The 24,149-nt window shown below is 40.7% G+C and overlaps 1 protein-coding gene across 2 annotated transcripts in view; it reads left to right on the top strand.

Annotated features, from left to right (window-relative positions):
• Positions 1 to 24,149, top strand: part of pcdh17 (protocadherin 17) — a 132,837-nt gene that overhangs the window by 11,760 nt on the left and 96,928 nt on the right. The window contains exons 3-4 of one of the 2 annotated variants that reach the window (XM_088413310.1): positions 1,404 to 1,469; positions 7,847 to 8,027. The gene's annotated coding sequence lies outside the window, so the exon portion shown is untranslated. Of the gene's footprint in view, positions 1 to 1,403; positions 1,470 to 7,846; positions 8,028 to 24,149 lie in introns of those variants that run through there. The other variant, XM_088413308.1, reaches the window with a different exon arrangement.

Genomic DNA, 24,149 nt, shown 5'->3' with positions numbered 1-24,149 from the left:
TAATTTTGAATGTTATCACCTGTAACCCTTAGTGTTTTTGCACAAAATGAGCACTTATGTTTGCATTTTATGAACTTGCCTTTTCAGATGGCAAACCTGCATTCAATCATCTCCTAGAATTAAGCAACATCATCCAAATTCTGTCTGTTTAGACACACAAATGTGACATGTCCTCTTGCATGCTGTTTAGTTCTGAAGGGGTTAAGACAAAGACTTCCCACTTATCCTCCATGCATGCCGCAAAAGAAAAAATCGGAAAAACAGAGATTACCATGTAATTGAGTCAACTCTGCAAGCAGCCAATCATATTCTGCCTCGTTTACTGTCAAGGCCCCTGTTGCTAGATTTAAGAAAAAAGAAAGACAAATACGCTCATTACCGGCGATTGACTGCATTAGGGGTTATAGATACCTCGACTTTTTAACACAGCAGTAAACCGTCAAGCCAGTTATCGGCCCGCGCCTATTAGCGGCGCAAAATGCATACATTTCCTACGGCGGTCGGAACGCGCTTCTATTTAGGATGCCGTCGCTCCTTCCCGCTCGTACCCCCCTCTCGTCTTTCCCTCCGTGATCCATATCATCGCTCCCCAGAGAAGGAGGAAAGGTGACAAACAAAGCTATTCATCATCGGCAGGTTCTCCTGGCTAAACTGTTATCCAAGCTGAACTCTCGAAACTTTTCCCCGCGGCCCATTGTTTACGGCCGCATACTCTAAATTTACACCCGCCGTTTGTTTTATGAAGTGTCCACAGAGGGCAAGAAAGGGAGACAGAGGCCCGGTGTCAGCATATTTCCCCGCACTTGCCTCCACGGTGTAATGTATAGTGGAACGGGGCCTCTATTTGGGGCCTTCCATCTCTATTTTTCATGTGCTATTGTTTTATATTACCCGGTTTTAGAAATACGGCGGGATCATATTACTTAGATCTCTGCGGGGGGCTTTATTGTAAATGATTGGATGTTATTTACAAAGGCCATGAGGGAGGGAGTGGAATTGGATGACTTGGAGAAGGGAGCAGCTTGAGTAAACTGTGGCATTAGCGCGGAGCGCTGCCTCAAACTTCTGCCTTTAATGTAATGAACTCAAGCGGCTGTGTAATGGCTTCAATTTAAGGTGAGTTCATTATGTCTAATTGTACCATTTATTTGCCGGGGTTCATTTTTTAGACGCGCTAATGGCAAATGCGGATCATTTTGAATTGTTTGTATTCCGCTAAACATTCCGGTCACAGCGCGACGGCGGCGCCGGGTGACATTACTTGTTTACTGAAAAGTCACACGGGGAATTTTCAACACGTTTGTCCAAGTTTTTAAGAAAAGTCAACTTTCTGGAGCTTTTGACCGTCTTCCGATGTTGATTTCTCACCCTAAACGTTTTTTCCATCATCGATGCATTTCTAGATTGATCCGTTTTGTGCGGCCCGCCACCATTGAGCTACGTCATCAAGGGGGCAAGGCAGCCACGCGGTAAGATGCCCGGTCGCTGCTAACGAGGCCTTTCACTTCTTAATTCGAAATATCGGAACCACTAAACTCATATTTAATCAGAAATACATCCGCCGATGTGCCAAATGTAGTTTATATGCACATAGTACACTGTTGAAAGAATAAAATATCGTGCTACCGTCCCTTTAAGTGAACTTGTTCGGATCCATCCGAAACTTTCACGCAGACCATTACCCACGAGTCATTTTCAATTCACGTCCAAATTGTCCTTGTGACAAATTGATTGAATTTCTAATTTTACTCTCACAGACTGACACGATTCTAATATGCTCGGATAATTATATTTTGACCAGATGTCTCGACATGTCAGGTATTAATATTTTCCTATTTCTAATGAGAAATCCGAAACCTTTATAGGTCTGATTTGTCTGCCACTTCAAATGTTGGACTGTCTCATACATCCATTCATAGAGTTTACAAAGAAAAATAGAGTTTCCGGTGATATTCCGAGCAAGATATTCAAACGCCACGCAGGAGTATCTGAGCTGAGATTTGAACACAGGATCTCCAACTATGACTCATTACCACATGAGAAGAAAGCTAAAATTCTATCAAGTCAGTGTCTGTGTTTTGTTATGTTTGAGGTTGGCTGGATACGTATAATCTCCTTAATACTTAACACAAATGTGTTCCTTTCTAATCCCTTATTAATGTGACGAACCAATGGGTGCCCTTACCTGTCAAACAATGTCAAGCTGTGTTTTCAAACAAACTACCGCCTTCTTTCCAATTTAGATTTTCCCTAATATATATATATATATATATATATATATATATATATATATATATATATATATATATATATATATATATATATATATATATATATATATATATATATATAAAAAATACATTTTCACAAAACCATAAATCTATATTGTGCCAAACCAAAAATGGTTTGCGTACTTGTATAGCTCGTGGCAAGCTTTCCGCTTGCGCTGTTGTGTTGCAGACAGATGCTGGGGTAATGATTCTCAAACAGGGTCAACGTCTCCCTTGTGGTGGTTTAGTGTTCAGCTACTGTACCTACTAGACAAAGGGAGGGAACACAATAAACACAGCGAAATACATAACACAATATTACATAATACATACATAATACAACAACCTATATTTGTACGCTGTATTTTTGCGTTCCGTGACGACGATTAAAATCATTATTCACCTCACAGAGCCTTTTAGCGTCGGTGACACGTTCTGCTTACTGTAGGAAATAATGTCCCTGATGTGAGCGTGCGCCGGTTGTGGAACCCTCCTGACCTTTTGCTGACAGGGTAGGAGAAAAACATGTGTAGTTCCCAGCTGCCACGACACACTGCTGTCCACAGGCGAGGGCAATCCGGCCTGTGGGAAGCAGCGGGGGCGGGGTGAAGGGGTCCAGATGTGTGAAGGCCTCGGAGCCATGCGTCAACCGTGGCCTCGCTTGACATGACCTCCCTCCGGGGCAGGACGCTGCTTCTCCATGGACCGCGCCGGTGGCTTCAAATACCGAACGCGTGTGGCCCGTCGTTAACGGCGGCATTTTTACCCGTCTGGTTTTCCGTGCCGCGTATTCAAATGTTATGTTTTGGGTGGAGGGGTAGTATTTTTTGTTTCGTTCCTGTCTTGCGTTTGTGTTGTTCTTAGTTATTTGTGTTTCTGTTCCCCTTGTGTGATTGAGTCCACTTATCCTCATAAACCCCTAGGGGAAATTTTGACCCACCGTGAGCTTTTTGATGTTTTTGATGCGCGATATCAAAGGAAAAGCATACAAAAAGACACACGGAGGCTAAAATATTGCATGGATTGTCAAAACATGACGACTTTCAATATGTCACGCTGCCTTCTTTTCTAAATGGTTGCAAAGAGGAGGTTGAGAGGTAAGACCTATAGGTGTCAACTCGTAGTCTCAACGTTCTTTGGTGTCTCGTTTATGTGCATTTAGTTTCCTGTTTCCTCTCAGTGCTTTTCGGGCCATTGTGGAAGTAGACGTTGTTGTGTGTCGGTTCCTCATTGCCCTCGTGTGAGCTATTCCTGTGATTTCGAGTCCTATAGTTAAGTATTTTTGTACTTATTTTATTTTGGGGTTTTTAAACTTTTATGCAGTTTACGTTCTTGTTTTTGTCATTTGTAACCTAAATGATCATTCTCGAGCACACCCTGCCTCTCTCCCTATCTGCCTCAACATACCCCATACCCCGACCACGCTGCACCACGACATTCTTGGACCCATCAATGGCCTCCAAAGTTTTTAAATCGCGTTTTGTGACTGGGCCGCTTTTTAAGAACCACAATATAATGCATGCCGGAAAAACAGTCGACTCAGGTAGATGTCTCGTTGGAAATGGATTTTGTCGACTAGAGTTCCCCAAAAAATACCCCAGTTCCAAAACATGTACATGTACTTCTCGAATAATTTGAATCGCATGTAAAATTTGCTTTATTTTGGTAATTTAACATTAAATGTGAAACCATCCCATTTGATTTCATCATTACAAGCGATTTTCCAAATCTCAAGCAGGTCCTTGTTGTAACTTTGCTGGTTACAAGATTTTAAGCTTATTAAAACCACAAACCCAGAAAATTGCAATGCTGTGTGAAGTTTCCGTTTTGAAATCTTAAGCAGTAATCCAAAGAAATAAATTGAACATGATTGATTTGCATGTCATTTGTTTATTTCATTTCAAATTCAGCTTTTAAGAGTAGGCTAGATAACGCCGGCGGAAACCGGCAGTGCAAACCTTCGAGAAAAACAGCCACCATTAACGACAAACTACAAATAGCGGCAAAAGAACAGAAACCTTTCGCTTCCAACCTTGCTTGTAAAGGATATTGTCTTTCGGTTGATGCAATATTCCGAAACAGCAACAGGCGCAATAATCCTTCCGTACTCTCCATATTTTGGGTTATGTAAGGCCGCTGTTAAAATGACGTCACTGGCGAGGTGAGGAGGAGCCGTCGGGTTGCGGCGGTGGAGACGCGACGCTCTTTGGTGTGGAGCGGAGTAGATACCGGCGATGGAAACATGGCTTTAGTTCATCACCGTGAAATAAGGCCAGTGAGTACATTCGGAGTCTACTGTACCTCCTGAATGGCTGGATGCCATTAAAAAAGGAGATTGCTTTTTGAGTGCCATCAGCGCAGGGTACACTATTTAATCTGAGGAGATTTATGGAAAGCAATCATCCAAGTAAAAATTGTAGATGCCATTTATCAGGCAGAATGGAAATCACAAGCATAATTGTCACGCGCGTACTCAGATGAGACCTTATAACCATATAAAACCCGCACAAGGTCCCGCTGATCGTTTTTAACGCGGCTTCTTTGTGTTATTGTGACCCGGAGGGCCGAGCGACTCTCCGCATTCCCCTTTAGGTCGGCTCATTGCTCGGACCTGGCTTCGGGGTGTCACAACATAAGAGGGACTGGTTTAGTTAGCGTAGCTGAGCCCGGCTCGTCGGTAGTTCAATCAACGTTTTCCCTGGCTTCTGATATTTGTTTTTCTAACATGTTGCCTTGGCAAACTCGCATACGTTCGCTTCGAGCCATCCGCAAGGTCAAGAATGGAGAAAAGTGTCGACTTGGAAGATATTCAGGGGAATAAACAACGACGACACAGGTAGAGGACCGTGGAGTTGGACTTCAGTTTCCTGGAAGCCGGTGTGTCTTTCCGCCATCTCTCTGATGAATAACTAAGTTGCAAAAAAACTTATGGTTCACGTAAAAGCACCCTAAAAATACTGTTTAGAAGAGCACTGCGGATGAAATAGGCTGTAAAATGGACCATCTATCATAGTGTCTTCCAAAAAGTGAAAGCATGGGGAAAGAGCTTTCCAGCACTTTTCATTAAGGCTTCTGCCGCTAAGGCGGAACAATAGCCTCTGCGCCAAACGTGTTTTCGCAAGGAACAGGAAGAGTCACTGTGTTTCATCTATCTTGCCCATTTTCAGTCTCCGTGTAAGATTTTAATAAGTCATTTATTTTCTTTTACCCACGCTCAATACATGCTGTACGCCTCAGAAGCTAAACACGCTTCTGTGGAAACACTGAGGTCCATTTTGATGTATTAGAGTAAGCCTTTTTTAACGGTCTCTAATTATATGTGTGAGGACCATTTTTGTTATTGTGCTCAGGTCAGCCTCTGTTCAGGCTTGGAACGTAAGCAGAGTAAATGGTAGATCTTTTGGGTTGTGTTCTTCCTGGGTATGAAGCAGAGTTTTTTGATGGAACCCTGTCTCGAAGTAGAACCCTGTCTAGAAGTATGCTGGAGCCTGCAGCTAAAGTACACCTCAACAACTCAAATATCACTTATCTTAAGAAAAAGTGTCATGGAAACACAGCTATAATTGGACTTCGTTGAATGGATAATGGCTGCGTTCGAGACCAAGTGACTTCCAAGTCAAATGTCAGGGAGTTAGAGTCAAGTTAGAGATGACAGAAAACTGTGTCGAGTCCGAGTCTTGTTATAGGTTCCGTCTTTTTGGATTGTAAAATGCACTGGATTATAGGGCACAGTCTCAATAAAGAGGTAGACTTTTGGACATTGCCGTATATACGGGTACTGAGTCACACTCACGTTATAAGGCTCAAGGAAGAAAACAAACCGATACAGCAAATTAGTCAAACTTCATTCAACGTCTGTTGAATGATTGTACATGATTATAAGGCACACTGTTGATTTCTTATAAATTCCAAGCATTTTGTGTGCGCCTTATAGTCAGAAAAATACGGTATATTCAGTTCAGACCTTTTTTACTTTAAGTTTTTACTTGATCTGTTACGTTCTTGAGAATTTGTTTTTTTCTGATGAGCATTTTTACATTTCCTGAAAATATAAAGGGACATTGCAAAGTTTCTAAAACTTGTTGGTCAGTCACTTTCAAATTTTCTCCAGCAAAGTTATGTGAGTAATATATCTTTTCCTTTTTATTGTTGCCCACCATGGAGTGCGAAATATTTTTGGTCGTTTTGTTACCCACTGTTCTCTTGCAAATGAAAACAGCATATATCCGTTATAATATCTGTATTTTCTTCGACAAACCGCAGATCACTGTTCCTCGAGTAGAAAAATAATTGAATTCTGAATTTTGTTAAGTTCACAAATTCGGTAGTTGGCGAAACCCTTGGTGTGACATAAAACGTGATCTTAGAAAGAGTTTCAACGTACCGTATTCCCCGCACTATAAGGCGCACCTAAAAGCCTTATTTTTTTTAAAAAGCTGATGGTGCGCCTTATAATCAGGTGCTCCTTATATATGGATCAGTATTGAGATTGGGATTGGTAGATGGCGAATGAACTGATGAAGTAAGTTTTACCTGTTTCTTTTGTGTGTTTACAGTTCAACAAGGTTGCTCATATTGAAACCGAATTACGATGCTATTGAGAGTTATTATTGTTATGACTTTGAGTATTACTATATTGTGATTGAAAAAGTTTGAAAATATGTCATTAATTGAGGGTGCGCCTTATAATCCGGTGCGCCTTATAGTGCGGAAAATACGGTAATCGTTTCTAAGTCATTAAGCTTTTATTTCTGTGACATAATGAGTCTGGAACATCAAACGAATTTTCCTCAATGAATTACAAAACAGACTCGATTAATAACACACATAGTCAACAAATCAACCACGGAAGCAGGATAACGTTTTGGCCGTGTGTGTGTCACCGCAGGAGAACGCGCATGCTACTCGTACCCTCCGCGTCTCGCCCTGATCCATTTCAGGTCCATTGTATTGTCACTTTGATTTATGTGGCGCTACACTCGCATCTCCCCACAATGTCAAACCAATGAAAAATATATGCAGCTCCTCATATAATGCGCGATGATATCTACGCTCTAGCGAATGCCTTAAGTTTTGATCTGCCCACTTCCACGCAATCCATGCAACCGGCCATTAGTGAGACGCTCTGCATGCTTGGAATGTCAATAGGATACGGATTAGCGTTTTATAGCCGTCGACTACCTGTGCATTAACCATGAGAAGGAGGACCTCGAGCTGCCACGTTTCCAAACTTACTCTGAGGATCTTTAAATTGGATACTGGAAAGAAGAAGACTGCTGATGAGTGGCTGAATGAAAGTGTACATCAGGTACGCGGGCTATACACGCGCAGCGCCGCATTAGCGCTTTTTCTTTACGGCGGATGAAAGCTATTAGGCCAACGAGACCTTGCTTTCAAGTTGCACCAAGTGGCAAGACACTCGCGTAGATGCACCGTCCACTCCTGAAAAGCCCGACGGCCTTTTCATGTCATCCGAATCACATTAGGGTGTGCTGCGTGGACAAAAAAAAAATAAAAAATACAATTTACATGAGCATTATGGCAAAACTAATGTACCCTTTTTACTTTTTTCTCAGGGGTTACCCACATGAGTACCAGGACGTAGTGTTTGGTACACACCCTTTCTCTCGTCTTCCTCAATCACTCCCACGTTAAGCGGATGGCGTTCTTCAAGCCTGCATCCTTGAAACTTTTCATAAGTCCGTCAGTTATGGCTTGTGCACTTCGTCGGGGACCCTTCGTCCAAGCAAGTCACAGGTGAGCGACACTGTAAACGATCTCGCTCACACCTTCACGAGAATGCGATGAACAATCGTGATTAACAACGGTGATTTCAATAAAAATCCTGATTAGTATTTTGGCTATAATCCTGCAGCCCTAATATATATATATATATATATATATATATATATATATATATATATATATATATATATATATATATATATATATATATATATATGTTATACTGTTTAGGCAATGTATTCTCTAAAAGAAAAAAACAACAACACCAAACAAAAACTAATCACATTGCCTTAAAAATGCACTTTTGCCCGCATCAAAAATCCATTTGAAAAGTATTCAACGTCGGTACGAGCAATGAATGACTCCTCGACGAGGCTCGAAAGCCGCCACGACTCTTAAGTGGCTCAGCTGACCGGGAACGGGGCCGGGAACTTGTCCCGTTGGCATTTTACGGCCAAGTACTTTGATCTCGCGTTGACGCGCTGTAATTGCTTTCCCTTCAATCCCCTCGCAGAAAAATTTCCATGGTTTCCAATATTTCTGAAATGATGCGCTCGGACTAAGAAAAACAATAACTGGCCCGCGCCAAAGGGAAAACACACTTTCGTCTTTGATTGAATTTTAATCCTTTGATAAAAGGCAGCGGGATATTTTTCTCATAGGGGTACGTTGCGCCAATGCTTAATTTTCCCATCAGTCGTTACAATAGGAAAATTTAACGCATCGGCCGTAATGCAAAGTCTTTTCTTTCTTTTCGCGCTACGCTCATATAAAGTCAAAACTGCCAATCTGCGATGGCTGAAAGGTGCTGCCGCCGTTACAATTACAATATTCGTATTTTTGGAGCCGTCAATGTTAAAGCATTAACTTGGCATTAAAAGTCAAAGCGTTTGGCAGCCGCACTCAAATTTGGAGGGCTATTCACCGGAACAAAGAAAGATAAAAATAGACGTTGACGTAGTTTTGCTTTGATAAGTCCAAGGGAAAAAAAATACGCATTTTGGAAAGCTGCGTTCAAAAACCGGAGGAATGTGGTTCTGACGGGCGCAAGTAAACCTAGACCTTGACATTTGTTTCCACGAGAAGACGTAAAAAAAAAACGCCCGTCACAATGAGTCACACTTGAGAGTTATAAAAGATCATTTCAAACTTGTATTTCAGATTTCTTGATGGTTAGTTGATGGCTTTATGATAATTTTTGCAAATTTTTACTCACAGAAAGTAAAAATATGTTGCAAGGTTTGTAGAAAGTTGGTAAAAATGTGATATTTAATCTTGGATGAATTAGTTTATATATATATATATAATTGATGAAAATATGAATTTTCTACAGTCCATTTTGAGATTTCCATGCAAAATTTCATCCTTCAAGGGACCGTGTGTAAGATTTTTCATTACGGCCTGCAGGAGGTGCTGCATTTTCCGTTGTCCATAGCTATAATTAACTTGGCCGCCTCCAGAGATGTGCCACCCCCGATGTAATATAATTGAATCATAACTAGAATTATGACTATATTTAAAACATACTATTGGTCATTAAGAACATATTCATTTGCAATTTTTTGAATTTTAAAATCATGTCATTTATTCCTTTTCAATGAAAATTGGTCTAAATCTTACACACTGTCCCTTTAAGACCTGCCACCTTCCACGTAATATAATTTATTGATAACTAGACCTACGATTATATTTAAAACATACTGTTGGTCATTAAGAACACATCCATTTGCAAGTTTTTGACATTTACAATCATTTCGTTTATTCCTCTTCAGTGAAAAATGGTCTAAATCTCACACACTGCCCCTTTAAGATCTCGATTTTCATATCCACCGCTAGCTTTGAGACAACGATGAAACGTTTTCCCTGCCGGGACTTGACGAGCGGACTAGCCACCACAGGGGTGGGCCGACCTCCTCTCGCGATTATTTTACATAAATGCAAAAACAAATTTAATATATAGCGCTGCAAAAAAAGTATGTCATACACAGAACCGCCCATCCATAATGACGCTATCTGAAAATATGTATGACTAAATGAGTTTTTGGGCACGTTCGGGCCTCGCCGGCCCTCGGTTCGCCACCGCCATACGCGGTGCGCGTTTGTGATGAACGCAAAAAAGGCCGTGCGCAGATCCGACGGTTTTCTTCCGGACCGGGCCGAGGGCCCGGGGACGCCATTACCCTAACTGATGAGGGCGATTTCTCATTCCCGGCCAGTCACTTGGCAGCCATTAGCGTTGGGTTATCGAGCTGCGGAGAGGCCTCGGCGCTCGTGGGGGAACGCCCGCAGGTCAAATCAACCGAACGCCCCGCGGTCCTCGCTAACCCTCATCAGCAGGCATTAAAAGTCCGAAAATGGAAGCGAGCCCACGCGCGGGTCCGGACGGGGCCAGACCAGACCTTGGAGGCCCTGATTTCGGTCAAATGAGAAGCAGAAGCAGAATAATTGAGGTGGCCGCGCAACTTAACCTTTGTGTTTTCATGCAGATGGATTTGAGTTTTTCTTAGGGAAACAACCTTCAGATTAACACAATTTTTTTTTTTTTTTTTTGCTAGCCGTTTTGTGCCTCATCCTCAACAAGGATAAATCTTGCAATATGGACCCATTTACGGTTATTATAGTTACATCAAAGGCATTTCACATCAAAGGGGAAGCATTGAAAAAAGACACTAGGGAGCTGAAATTTCACCCAGATGCTGAAAACAACATACAACATAGTTGTCACACAACCAGGAGTGTGCTAAAATCCTGCTAAAATGTTGCGGAAGAAAATGCTACTCTTTGAAGCTAGCCATACATTTCATAGCTTTTAAAATATAAAATAAGAAAAAAAACACATGCAAAATTGAACAAACAAACAAACAAAAAAAAACACTCTTAAAACGGTCTGTCTGGTCTTAAATAACCCAATCATGGATCACAAAAAAAAGGGCTTTTGGGTCAACTCACACTGTAAAAAAAAAAAAAAAAAAAGTCTTAAAAAGCAGTAATCTTTTGGCAGTTGGGGTGCCAATAAAATACCGTAAAATAACGGACATGTACTTTCTCTTAAAAATGCTTAATTTCCCCATAATTAAAATACAGTTTTTGTCTGAAATGTTTACAAGATTTTGGCCTTTTTCTGTGTTACTTTGAGTTTATTTATTAACACTTTCACGTATTAAAACGATCAAATCACTTAGAATACTACTTAGCACTTATAATATGGTAAGTAAAAGTTCTATTACGATTAATAGTATATATATATATATATATATATATATATATATATATATATATATATATGTGTGTGTGTGTGTGTGTGTGTGTGTGTGTGTGTGTGTGTAGTGTGTAGTGTGTGTAGACATTAACTGTGGCACTCAATGCACCTGTATGGCATCATCAGGTTGTAACATCCCCCTCATCCATTTATTCAGAGTTTTTCTTTCACTCGTCACCCATCTGCATCCCATTTAGAAAAATAAAGGCGTTCGTTAGCATATCGTTTCATGCAACAAAAACGCATTCATCTCTTGTGAAATTAACACAGCCAGAAGGACAAATAGCATATTTGTAAGCAGTTAGGTGTCGATTTATTGCCCCAAAAAAGCGGCCATAAACCTCAGAGAGCAGGGAGTAAATTGCATATAAAGCCCGCAGTTAAAAAATAAAAAGCAAGTAATGGCAAGGAGCTCCTCCTCTGATTATTTTAGCTTCCTGACCTGTCTTCTCATTTGCACTCCAAAAGCCGATTTGCTGGCTCACCATCATTTAACGGCAGATGCCCTTTGCATCCACCCGGTCAATGATCCTCATCTATTTTTACAATCTTCCCCATTGATAAGCGAGCGGAAAAAGTCACCCTTTGTCCGCTCTCTTTTCCCCGTTTAAACATAAACGGGGAATGCAATCAAGGCTACTGGGGGCGAAAAAAAAAAAAAAAAATCCCTGACAAGAAAGACTGTGCCCAAGTTTCAAGAGCCTCAAGCTGTTTTTCTTAACAACCCCTGGGAAGCACTCGGGCAGACTGAAGTTCTCTTCAGCTAAGTGGATTGGCAGAGGCGGCCATTTAATGACTGAAGTCCCCACATAGCTGGTAGAAGGAAGCATTAACATGCACTCCGACATGTGATCGAACCGCGCCGTTAATATTTTCTGTCCAAACGCTTCTGGAGTATTAAGAATGTTTTGGGAAGAAGATTAACGGCCCCGCTGTCAACATCCAAGCATTTAATAACGCTCCAGTCGGATGATTTTACCAATGCCCGTATCGGCCCGAATCGGGTGAAAACGTCGATATCCCCCTGAGACGCACTTCTGTCCGCGATTGTGTCCATTTTGTCTCAGCAGCACAGCAAAATGAGTTGCTTCCTCCCAGAACACGACACATCATTACAAAAAAAACAATAAAACAGGATGTCCTCTATTGAGGACACTGGGACTTAGTATGGTAGTTCCAATGGGTCAAAAGATCAACTACACACTTGACATTGTGGTACATGCAAAAGTTATCAGGAGCAACAGCAACCATTTTAGGATGACGCATCAAAGGGACGACGTGTGAGCTTTTGACCGTTTTTCATTATGGACATTTACCATTGTCTGTAGCTATAAGAAACATGGCCGCCTCCGGAGGAGTGCCACCCCCAATGTAATATAATTGAATCATAACTAGCCCTATGACTATATTTAAAACATACCGTTGGTCATTAAGAACGCATTCATTTGCAATTTTTGGAAGTGTACAATCATTTCATTTATTCCTTTTTAATGAAAAACGCTCTCAATCTTACACACTGGCCCTTTAAAGTGTGCAGTCATTTTCATCCCTTAAACCGTCTCTGCCCTCAATCGAGCACACGAGGACTTGTCCTGGTGGCTCAAAACACATGGACACATCATTAAAAGGTCAGCATGTCCTCCGTTGAGCACACTAAGACTTAGTATGGTCGCTCCAAAGGGGCAAAATATCAACTAGACATTTGACTTAATGCGGTACATGCAAAAGTTATCAGTAGCAACGGGATAATTTTAGGATAATGCAATAAATTGTGCAGTCATTGTGCTCCCTGAAACTGTCTCTGTCCTCATTTGAGCACACGAGGACGTAAAACACATGGACACATCATTAAAAAGGTCAGGATGTCCTCCATCGAGCACACTAGGACTTAGTAGCGTAGCCCCGATGGGTCAAAACAGATAGACCTAAAACAAAAGTCCCCTATCCATTTGGCGCAATGCGGCGCATTCAAAAGTGATCAGTAGGAACGGCAACCATTTTAGGATGACGCATTAAAGTGCGCTGCCATTAAACTGCCTTGTCCTCGATTGAGGTCACGAGGACTTGGTCTGGTAGCTCCAATCGGTCAAAACACATGCAGCAATTGACTTTGGTGCTTTCTATCATTAAGAAATTTGGTTTCCTTTACAGCAAGTGTTGACGGCGGGAGAAATCTCCAAATGCTAAAGTACGTTTTGTAAACAGAGTGCAAATTGGTGGAAACAATGTCCCCAACTACCAGTTCCTTCCTTTTTTTTTTTTTACTGAGTAATAACATTAACATTCAGGTCGATAAATTAAATTATTTGGATTGATTGCACTTATCTAATTTGCATTCATTTTCTTAGTTTGTTCCTTTAATTACCCCCCCCCCCCATCTCACAAACATTCATTACACATTAAAATGCAATTAGTGCTTTAGTTTTATGCCATTCGACTGCAAAAAATTACAACAAAATAAATGAAACTCTTGGAGTCAAGAATGACCACCAGCGTGTTGCAATAAAAATGATCCAAAAAGTCAAAATATTTGGTGCTTTTATACAATGTGGCTACTTTGTGAGCCATTTTCGGAGAATAAAAAAAAAAAAGTGAACAGCTATGAAAACTTGCATGACGGCAATGCCGCAAATGAAAGCATCCGCATCGGAACGTGTGGGAGAGAGGTCAGTTTCATATCAAACAAATCAAATATTAACCGAGCTCATCCTGCTTTTGAGGGAAAAAAAAAAAAAAAAGCTTTTGGCACTGTTTTTGATGCCCACTGAGTCAGAGCTCTTGATTTTTTTTCATTAACATTTTAAAAGCCAAAGCGAGCATACATAGGTGTAAAAAAAAAAGTGTAACTACTGTCAATTTCTGTTTATTTTTCATTTTTTTTAAAAATGACTCCACTTGCCTTATTTCATAAAATCTTCTTTTGAATTCAAGCTGCATCTGAGGTGACTTTACGTTGACTTGAGCTAAAAAAGCAGCGCGATAACCGCAAATGACGCGCCACGCGTCTGACCATTTCTCGAGTAATACAGCCATGAAATTGGATCTGCTCCTCACACTTTCATCTCAACCCGTTATTAATAATTTTGCACTTCTTCTGCTACATTCCATACCATTGACTTGGCGATGGATAACATTTGGCTTTTGATTAACCATCCAGTTCAATTGCACCTTGAAAGATTACGAATGGGCTGGGTTCCAAATAGGCATAATAAAATGCTGGGAATTTGCACAACCTTCCCGGCTTTGAAAAGTAGGAGCGCTCGTTAACCCTTTTAGCGTTTTATAAAGCTCGGAATTTTCTGAAGCTTCCCAAAGTAGGGGCGCATGTTAACCCTTTTAGTATTTTGTACGATCAAAGGCATTACACATCTATCTATCTATCTATCTATCTATCTATCTATCTATCTATCTATCTATCTATCTATCTATCTATCTATCTATCTATCTATCTATCTATCTATCTATCTATCTATCTATCTATCTATCTATCTATCTATCTATCTATCTATCTATCTATCTATCAGAGATAGCATTCTATCTATCTATCTATCTATCTATCTATCTATCTATCTATCTATCTATCTATCTATCTATCTATCATAGATAGCATTCTAGCTAGCTAGCTGCTATCTATCTATCTATCTATCTATCTATCTATCTATCTATCTATCTATCTATCTATCTATCTATCTATCTATCTATCTATCTATCTATTTATGTATCTATCATATATAGCGTTCTAGCTAGCTAGCTAGCTAGCTGCTATCTATCGATCCATCCATCCATCCATCCATTTCTATGTGACAATATTCCTGCCACAGATGGCTATATGATCAAAAAATCATTTTAATTGGGCGGCTAGTGAACGAGTTAATCAGTGGCTTACGATGAATCCTAACTGCGTCTGTTATACCTGATCAAATGTCTCCCTTACTATCATCAAGTTATGTTTAGTGCAGGTGAACTTTGTGAAGCCTTTTTGTTTCCTGGAAAATGTGCTGTGCTTGATTTGAAATTCTAGTCTTTCCCAGTGACAAATGCCAAAGCCCTTCACGTACTTGGCAGTGACAGCAGATTTCCCATGGCAGATAGATGCTCATTATAAACATCTGGAGTCTTGTCACACAAGAAACTTCAATAAAACGGTGTCTTTTACTATTTGCATTATTTATACATGGTTTGTCACCTTTTGAGGTCCTGATTGTTTTTCTGGTCCTGAGGCAAAACTAGAGCTATGCTGTTCATTTCATCCCAAGGTGGAGCAGAAATAAAATTGCCTTTATTTCCATTATTTATAAGAATTATTTAGAACAAATGTAATGGCGAGTCAGCGCGGTGACTGGTGGTTACGCTAGCATTTAGCATTAGCTAAACCACTATCGTGGACGATGTTTCAACAGCGCTAAACAAGTTGCGGTGTTGTGCCAATGTCCTAACACACAACATTACTACGCTATTGTATACGCCGCGGCTCCTAAATTAGCCAGCTGTTGGATAATGTTCAATCAAAACTTTTTGGTTGCAAGTGAAACCGCCCTGAGCGTCTTTTTCTTCCAACTTTTCTGTCAAAAGATACCAAAGTGATTCCACCTTGGGATTCAACTGTATGTACAGAATGTGTGTGTGTGTGTGTGTGTGTGTGTATTTGTGCATAGTGGTACTGTCTGCTCTACTTATTTCCGATGCTGCCAGCTTATAAACATGAGGAAGAAGTCAAACAAGGTAATCAGTTTACACACACTGGAGAGAAGTGACGTAAGACTAGCTTTGGCATACAAACTTTCTCACTCGCTAAGTTATGGAAAGAAACACACTACTTTCAAAACACACTCAGGAGGTCCCCGATTATTATTATTCGATTTTTTTTCTCACGTACACTCCTGAAAATGGAGGCCACATTTCCGACGGTCTCTCCGTAGACCTCATCTATGACCCTTCTTTTTTTGCAAACTAAGCATTTGAAAGTTCACCGCTTGAATTATCATCTCATTGACACCATAGGATCCGCGATGACGTTTTTTTAGCAAGGTAAAATGCAGAGCCGGTGTTTGTTTCGAGCGCATTTGCATCTAGTAAATAATTATTTCATTAAAACAAAGTATTTGATGAATAAATTAACGTAAATTTCGGACTATAAGCCTCAAACTTTTTTCTCATGATTTGAGACCTGCAGTTTATAGGACAGTACGGCAAAATAAAAAATGCTTAAATACAGGTGAAAAAAAATCTGCCAATATCAGAATTTGGTTGATTTCATTGACTGTCCAGTTAATTAGTCAGGCCCTATAAATAATAGTTGAGAAAAAAAAATCTGAAATTTTCCATAATGTGAGGTTTTGGCCAATATTCATCCTAAAGAGTTTTCATGCTGCCTTCATGGCTTCCCATCAAGCATATAGTGAAAAGCCAGCCTCATTTTGTAGACCAATGAAAACAGGAGCAGTTGATGACAGAAATGCTTTACGAGAAGCGCAAGCAGCCAGAAAGTGAAGATATAATAAGGGAACCAATTGAGGAAGACTTTATGAGCAAAAGGACAGCTGCTGCAATAGAAGTCGAACCAACGTTTACTTTGTTTTTGTTTTGTTTTTTTTGCCGGGGTGCATATAATAAACCGGTTGCTCTATAGCCTATAAATGATTGAGCAGTCGTTTGGAGATAGCGTAGCAATGAAACAAAGCTGAATGCTGGCGTCTATTTTCCTGACACCCGGCCTTTACATTTGTGTCCACAGTAGTGGACATTTGTTTTTTGACTCGGAGCTAGAGGACATCATTAGAGGACATCCTGGCCTATTGAATGATGCTTCATGTGTTAGAGTGGGATGCGTGAATACTTGTTGATCCCTCCGTGCCCTGCGATTGGCTGGCAACCAGATGGGGGTGTGGTCCTACTGCTGGGATAGGCACCGGCAAGCCTGCGGTCATTGTGAGGATAAGCGGCTCTAGAAGATGGATGGATGGATGGATGGATGATGGATGTTTTGGAGGCGCAATTTCAATACGGTGATATTTTTGCTCAAGATCACGATACCGTCAGAAGGTGATATCGTCCCACGCCCTGTCTTTTGCCTCATTCCTCGACGATGAAGTATTTGTCCCGGAAGGCAAGTCATTAAATGTCCTCTGACTCAGTCGTGCCACCACAACATCAGAGGATACTTTGAGGGATGAACGGCGTATGACAATAGACGGAAAAGAAATTAAGATGGCAAGTTGAGACAAATTCTGCGCCGTACAGTAGAGGCTTCGATTATAAAGCATTATGAAGCGCGTGGCCAAAGGGGACTTAATCACATGAAAGAAAGTGATGAAGATGAAGCTCTATAGGAGCGAGAAAAGGGAAAATTACACATGGGGCTTACGGACGTTATTTCTTGCTGGTGGTGCCACAGAATATAAATGGCTTTAGGGTGAATGCATAATCAGCAATCCAACAGGATATTTTTCTTTTCGCACACACTTTCCCACATTCATTTTAACATTTAAACATGGATGTTGAAAGGGAGAGAGGAGAGAAGAAAAAACAGTTGCTTCAAGTAGTATGTGCTCCATTTGAAAATGTCACCCGTTGTCTTCAAGAAATGTCCTGTGGTGACAATTAGAATTTGTGATCAACCACTTGTTGTAAATAGCGAACGGCGGGATTTGTATACCGACTCAAACAAAACTGTGAAAATTGACAAGCCCGCCAAGAACCGTAATGGCGCAAGTCAGCGGCTTAATGTGCCGCGGCGCATTTATTCCCTTTAGCAACGGCGGCCAGCACCAGCGTGTCCATATTTGGCATTGCTTGCTGCACTGCCGGACAGGAGTTAGCCTCATGGCCTTTGACCTTGGCTTGGCAAGATAATAGTTGTGATGGAAAGCCCTGGCTATTTTGACAGAGAGAGAGAGAGAGAGAGAGAGAGAGAGAGAGAGTGAGTGTGTTAGGGCTATATATATATATATATATATATATATATATATATATATATATATATATATATATATATATATATATATATATATATATGTGTGTGATGTAGTTTCAAAAAATCAGGCATATCTCTCCGAAAAAGAAACTTTTTGATTCAAATCCCGATTTCATACACTTCGATGACAATTTCAAACTTTCGGCTGCTGCGAAATGAAAATCGAGACCATAAGGAGGTTGTTTTTTGGGAAATCCCAAAGTGGACATCTTTCAAAATTTGTATTTTCGTCAGTAACTCAAAACGAATCTCCACAACATACGCATGGTTTTGTGAAAACACATATTTGTGTATATGTATGTGTACGTAGTATGTGTGTGTGTATATATATATATATATATATATATATATATATATATATATATATATATATATATATATATATATATATATATATATATATATATACCTTTGTTTCAAAAGCGATATTATACTTGTGAGCGCAATGTTTCCGGAGCTCCAAAACCCGTTGCGCTAATTTCCAGCGGCATCCAAAAACAAAGCTGTTTACGCAAGCAGAAAAGTTCTGGATTTTACCAACGCTACGCTGGCAACACTCTGAAGGCTGATTTGCACCTGCCTTTCACACGCTACGCTATTTGAAGCCGCACAATCAGCCCACGCCATTCGTCTCACGTTTGATAAATCACCTTGAGCGTGCTAAATTAATCTATTTGCATAAAGTCAACCCACAACGCGCAATGAAGGCAAATGAACTCCGCGGCAATCTAACACGTTTGGCAGACGCCATCCTGGTCGTGCCCGATTAGTAGATCGGCTTCCTCTCCTCCATCGATCAATCAAACTTTATTTGGACGCCGCTTTTCATACGCAGAATGCAACTCTTTGCCTTACGTGGATTTCTTTTATGAATACAGGTTAGGAGAGAAAAAAAATATATAAACAGTTTATTAACGGGAGAGCGGGGGTGTCAAATCTATGGTCTGCGGGCCTAACGTGGCCCGTAAGTAAGTTTAATCTGGCCAGCAAGATGATATTGCGGAACAATGGAAAAAAAAGACCAAACCCATTAGCCCGCTGTCCATAATGAACTCTTTCAGTGCCGAGCGTTATTGGAAAAGGAAACCTCTAGAGGGCCAGTATGTCTTATGTATTGTGTGCTATGTCTATGTAAATATGGGCACTGCCATTGAAGGATTGACTTCCATTCTTCAGGTACACTTGCATGTCGGTAACAGCTGTGTTGTAAGTGTGGAAACACTGCCATCCAATGGTCACAGTTACAGTTGGGTTATATTCAGTAAGCTTTAGTCAAGGGTGTTAGCTCTTCTCCGTGACCAGAATTTTATTATTTATCATTGGAAGTAGCAACATTCGGTTTTGGCCTGTGTTGAATTATAAATATTATAAATGTATTGAAAATATATGTTGTATTTCTTTTGAAATATTATTTACTATTTATTTATTTGTTTGTGTAAAATATATTTACACAATATTTTTACACTTCACTGTACTCCTTGAAAAGACGTTTTACAACCAAATATTTGGATTCAGGTGTTTTCCGTCCTCTGGATATTTCTGTTTCATTGTACACGTGTGTGTGTGTGTGTGTGTGTGTGTGTGTGTGTGTGTGTGTGTGTGTGTGTGTGTGTGTATGTATCCATCAGTATTCATATTTATTTAAGAACAAATGTGAAAAAAAATAGACAAATTTCCATCCACTTGTTGCAACTTTAGAATATATATTAAATTGTCTATATAGTGGTCCCAAAAAGGAAGTTATTTTAATAGATAAAATGTATTATTATTATTTTCACCCCCCCCCCCCCCCCCCCCAGCATATTTACAGTTGACCGCTGCTTATTGCTGGGAATTGGGAGCAGGCCAGCACACATAGCGCAAATCTATATATACGTGACACTAATTGTTTTAAGTTATAAACCGCGGTTTTACCAGTGGGGCCCACTTGAAAATAGATTTTCCTCCACGTGGCCCCCGAGCTCAAATGAGTTTGACACCCGCGCACTATATCATCACGCGACACGGTCTACACTACATAAGCAGTGTTCATTAACTGTAGAGAAGAACAACACTTGAATGAAACGTGACGGCAATACTAATGCATCCATGCGCACGTTTTATATTCACGGTAATACACACAAAGGGATTGGCAGCAAAAAGAAAACAGCAATTTTCGTTATACTGTATATGCAATTGTGATGCAACTATTTGCTTTGAAGTGGCAACCCCACATGAATAAATAATGTACATACGTAAATATAGGATGAAAAGGGTAATACTCCCTCCAAGCAAGTATGCGTACATTTAGAAGCATGTAGACATTCATCATTATCATGACAAGTCCGGTACTGCAAGCTATCATTTGCCCACAATATATAGGCATCATTATTATGAGTGGGGCCATGTCTACATTCTCAAAGGGTTACATATTCTATCATAATTGACCACTGAGGACATTTTATAAATGCTTAAGCTCATTTTTATCCTGAGAAAAAGTGACCGACGCAGAATTGAATTATTTACTGCGGTGATAATGATGCAAGTCGATTCCCGGGGTGGAGAAAATAAACGGGAAGCAACGAAATGAAATCTAGAAATAAGGCGGGAAAACATAGCGGTGGTAAATTCAATTTGGTTTTTACTTGATCGATATACTCTATATCTATAAACTGTGTATTTTTTTCTTTTTCTTTGTTGATCTACCAAATGTGTAATGGTCCTCAGACTGGTGGTTGGGGAGCGGTGCTATAGGTTAGCTTTTTTTCATGAACTCCTACTCGCACTCACCACAGCGGCTTTTTTTTCCCTGTTGGTAAAAAAAACATTTATTGGTTTATGGAGCTTTTTGGACGACCCGTGTTTTATCTTATCACCCATTCAAGCGGAGGAAAAGACTGGCTTTAATCAATCTTGGAATGAGTTGAAGCGCTAGTTCCATTGAAAAAATTCCCAGGATGAATTGTTGAGTGCTGAAAGATTGATGTGTATGCTTGAAAAAATAAATATGTAGTACAAACTTAAAGAACATTCAATGAAAGGATGTAGAACCGTCTAATTTGTACCTACTTGTTCCCTCTATCCCGGGGGTTCTCAAACCATTCGAGTCAGAGACCCACCTAAAAAAGCCGACGACGATGACGACGACGACGACCATGACGGAGATGACGACGATGACGATGATGACGACGGAGATGACGACGATGACGATGATGACGACGACGACGATGACGACGACGATGACGGAGATGGCGACGATGACGACGATGATGACGACGACGATGACGATGACAACAACGATGACAACGATGACGACGACGATGACGACGACGATGACGATGATGACGATGATGACGATGATGGCGACGATGACGACGATGACGACAACGATGACGATGATGACGACGACGATGACGACAACGATGACGAGACGGCGACGACGATGACGACGACGACGACGATGACGACGACGACGATGACAACAACGATGACAACGACGATGACGACGCCGATGACGACGACGACGATGACGACGACGATGACGATGACAACAACGATGACGACGACGACGACGATGGCAACAACGATGACGACGATGTCGCAGTCGTCATCATATTTCGCGGACCCTCTGCAGTCAGGCCACGGACCCTCGGGGGTCCGCAGACCCAACTTTGAGAACCATTGCTCTAAACAACAATCCAAAATAAGAGTGCTGTGACATTTTGGAACTACTCTTCTCCATGGGATAAATTGTGTAACATCATCTGTTTTATTTCTGATTCGTTCGCACAAAAAATTACATCACTAATGACAATTTACATTCTCATAAACTTACCAAAATAAAGGCATTTAATATTTTGCCAAGGGATCCCAATAACACACTTAATCTCTCTTAATCTGCTGTTATTTTGAAAAAAAAAGAAAACTCATGACATCAGAAAGTATTAAACACGATTTGCCGATACCTCAAGTAACCCTTTCAAAATCTCACGTACCGGTGTCTTCAGGTACCCCCAGGGGTCCACCTACCCACATTTGAGAACCGCTGCTCTAGAGTATAAGCATTATAACTCACCGTGCCAGATTTCTCGCACACCGTGGCCCCAGGATACCATTTCAACATTTATTGTGTCATTAAAATTTATTTGCTGGGGGAAGGTTACTTTTTTTTCTATTCTTTACTCTTCTTGAAGAAGTGTTCATTAAAACACTGTAGTTATTTAAATTTAATCACGGCTCAATTACAACAGGTGTCACAGCCAGTGGCGCCGAGTAGAGTTTTTCCTCTGGGCGCGATGAAAAAAGCTAAGCGATAAAAATACATTTCCGTTCAAATTTTTGTCGGTGCGACATATAATCAATTGCGCCTTATATTCTGAATACCACGGAATGTGTGTATGTTGTAAATGGAGTTCATTGACGCGGTCATATCTCAAATTTAGTCAAAAATGTCAAAAATCTTGAAAAATTTCCAAGTCAGGCCATTCGTAGGTCAAGAAACTGCTGAAATTTGTTTATTAATGGAGACTAAATATGATCATTATACATGAATCTACAAATTCTGTGAATGTTGTGAAGGAGGAAAATTATTATACGCATGGAGCTCGGCCATGCTGAGTTGCTATTGATTCCCTCCACCCTGCTGAATGGGGAAGAGATGAAAGATGAGCATGAAGCGTTAGGACAGAGAATGCAGTAGAAGGGATAGAATGTGGTGAATTTTCTGAGGGTAATTTCATAGGAAAAGGTAGCCACTTCTCTGGAAGACATACCGTAATATTCATACGATAACCGCTAATAAAAGTTTTCTTAAAAACGTACAGTGCGCCCTACAATCGGATGCATCTTGTGTGCGCGCTGAATCCGACCTAAAAATGCTAACGTACGACTTTGGGAAACCCTCCTCTCGACTTACCGTGGAACGGTTTCGCGCTGAAGCAGTGACGTAAAAAAAGGAACACGTACGTACGTACGCTAGCAGCGATAAGCCAAGCAGAGATCATAACTAATACGTACATTGCAAACGCTGGCGGCAATAAACCATTCAGAGAACATCACAGACATTCCTTTTTTATTGCTGGCCTTATGTTTGAGCCAGCATATTTTAATATTGTTCGGTATGGAAATAGATGTCATAATCTAGACCGCGCCTGATAATAAGGTGCATTGTATGGTGCGGAAAATATGGTAAATTAACAATCCTGACATATTCACTAAAGGGTCTGTAACATGAAAAGTCGACTTTTTGGAGCTTATAACCATGTTCAAATGTTGATTTCTCACACTAAACACTCTCAAAGAAATATTCTCATTCATTGATGCATTTCTAAGCATTCCTTGCTTATTCTGCGGGGCCCGCGCAAATGAAAACGGATTCAATTTTACTTATGACGACAGAAGCGAGACAGGAGCGATTTGCAACTCCCCGCACCGCCCGCGCTATAGAAAATACACGCCGACCTTATCCACGTTTCTTGGTTTGGTTTTTCTTCCAGAGCTGAGGAGGAGAGATTTCCATCCGTTTTGTCGACGGATGTTGTATCAGCAAAAATGTGTAAAATTCCCATCCGCGATTGTGACAAAGCGATGACAAAAACAAGAAATAAAATGGCAGATTACCGCTGCGGAAAATGACGGACCGACGATGATCGAGGGGGGGCCCGGGCCACCGATGATTCCCGATAACAAACTTACAAAGAATTTGTAAAATGCCCCCTCTGGTAGTGGTGAAGTGATGACGGAAGGAAGGGTAATATAAAACGATGGAGTGATGACGACGGTTTGCTCCCGCTTGAAAAAGTGGCGCACTACGCAGACCGCTGCGATTCCGAATGATGAACAAAGGACCGGCGAAAATGTGTAAAATGCTCTACCCTTGTGGTGACGAAGTAATGACAGAAGCAAGGGCGAAATATAACCATGG

This window comes from Hippichthys cyanospilos, chromosome 4 (assembly GCF_059441005.1).
Source record: "Hippichthys cyanospilos isolate Australia breed blue-spotted pipefish chromosome 4, RoL_Hcya_1.0, whole genome shotgun sequence".
Classification (NCBI taxonomy): domain Eukaryota; kingdom Metazoa; phylum Chordata; class Actinopteri; order Syngnathiformes; family Syngnathidae; genus Hippichthys; species Hippichthys cyanospilos.
Note: the sequence above shows the minus strand (reverse complement) of the source record. Positions and strands in the feature narration are given on the sequence as shown.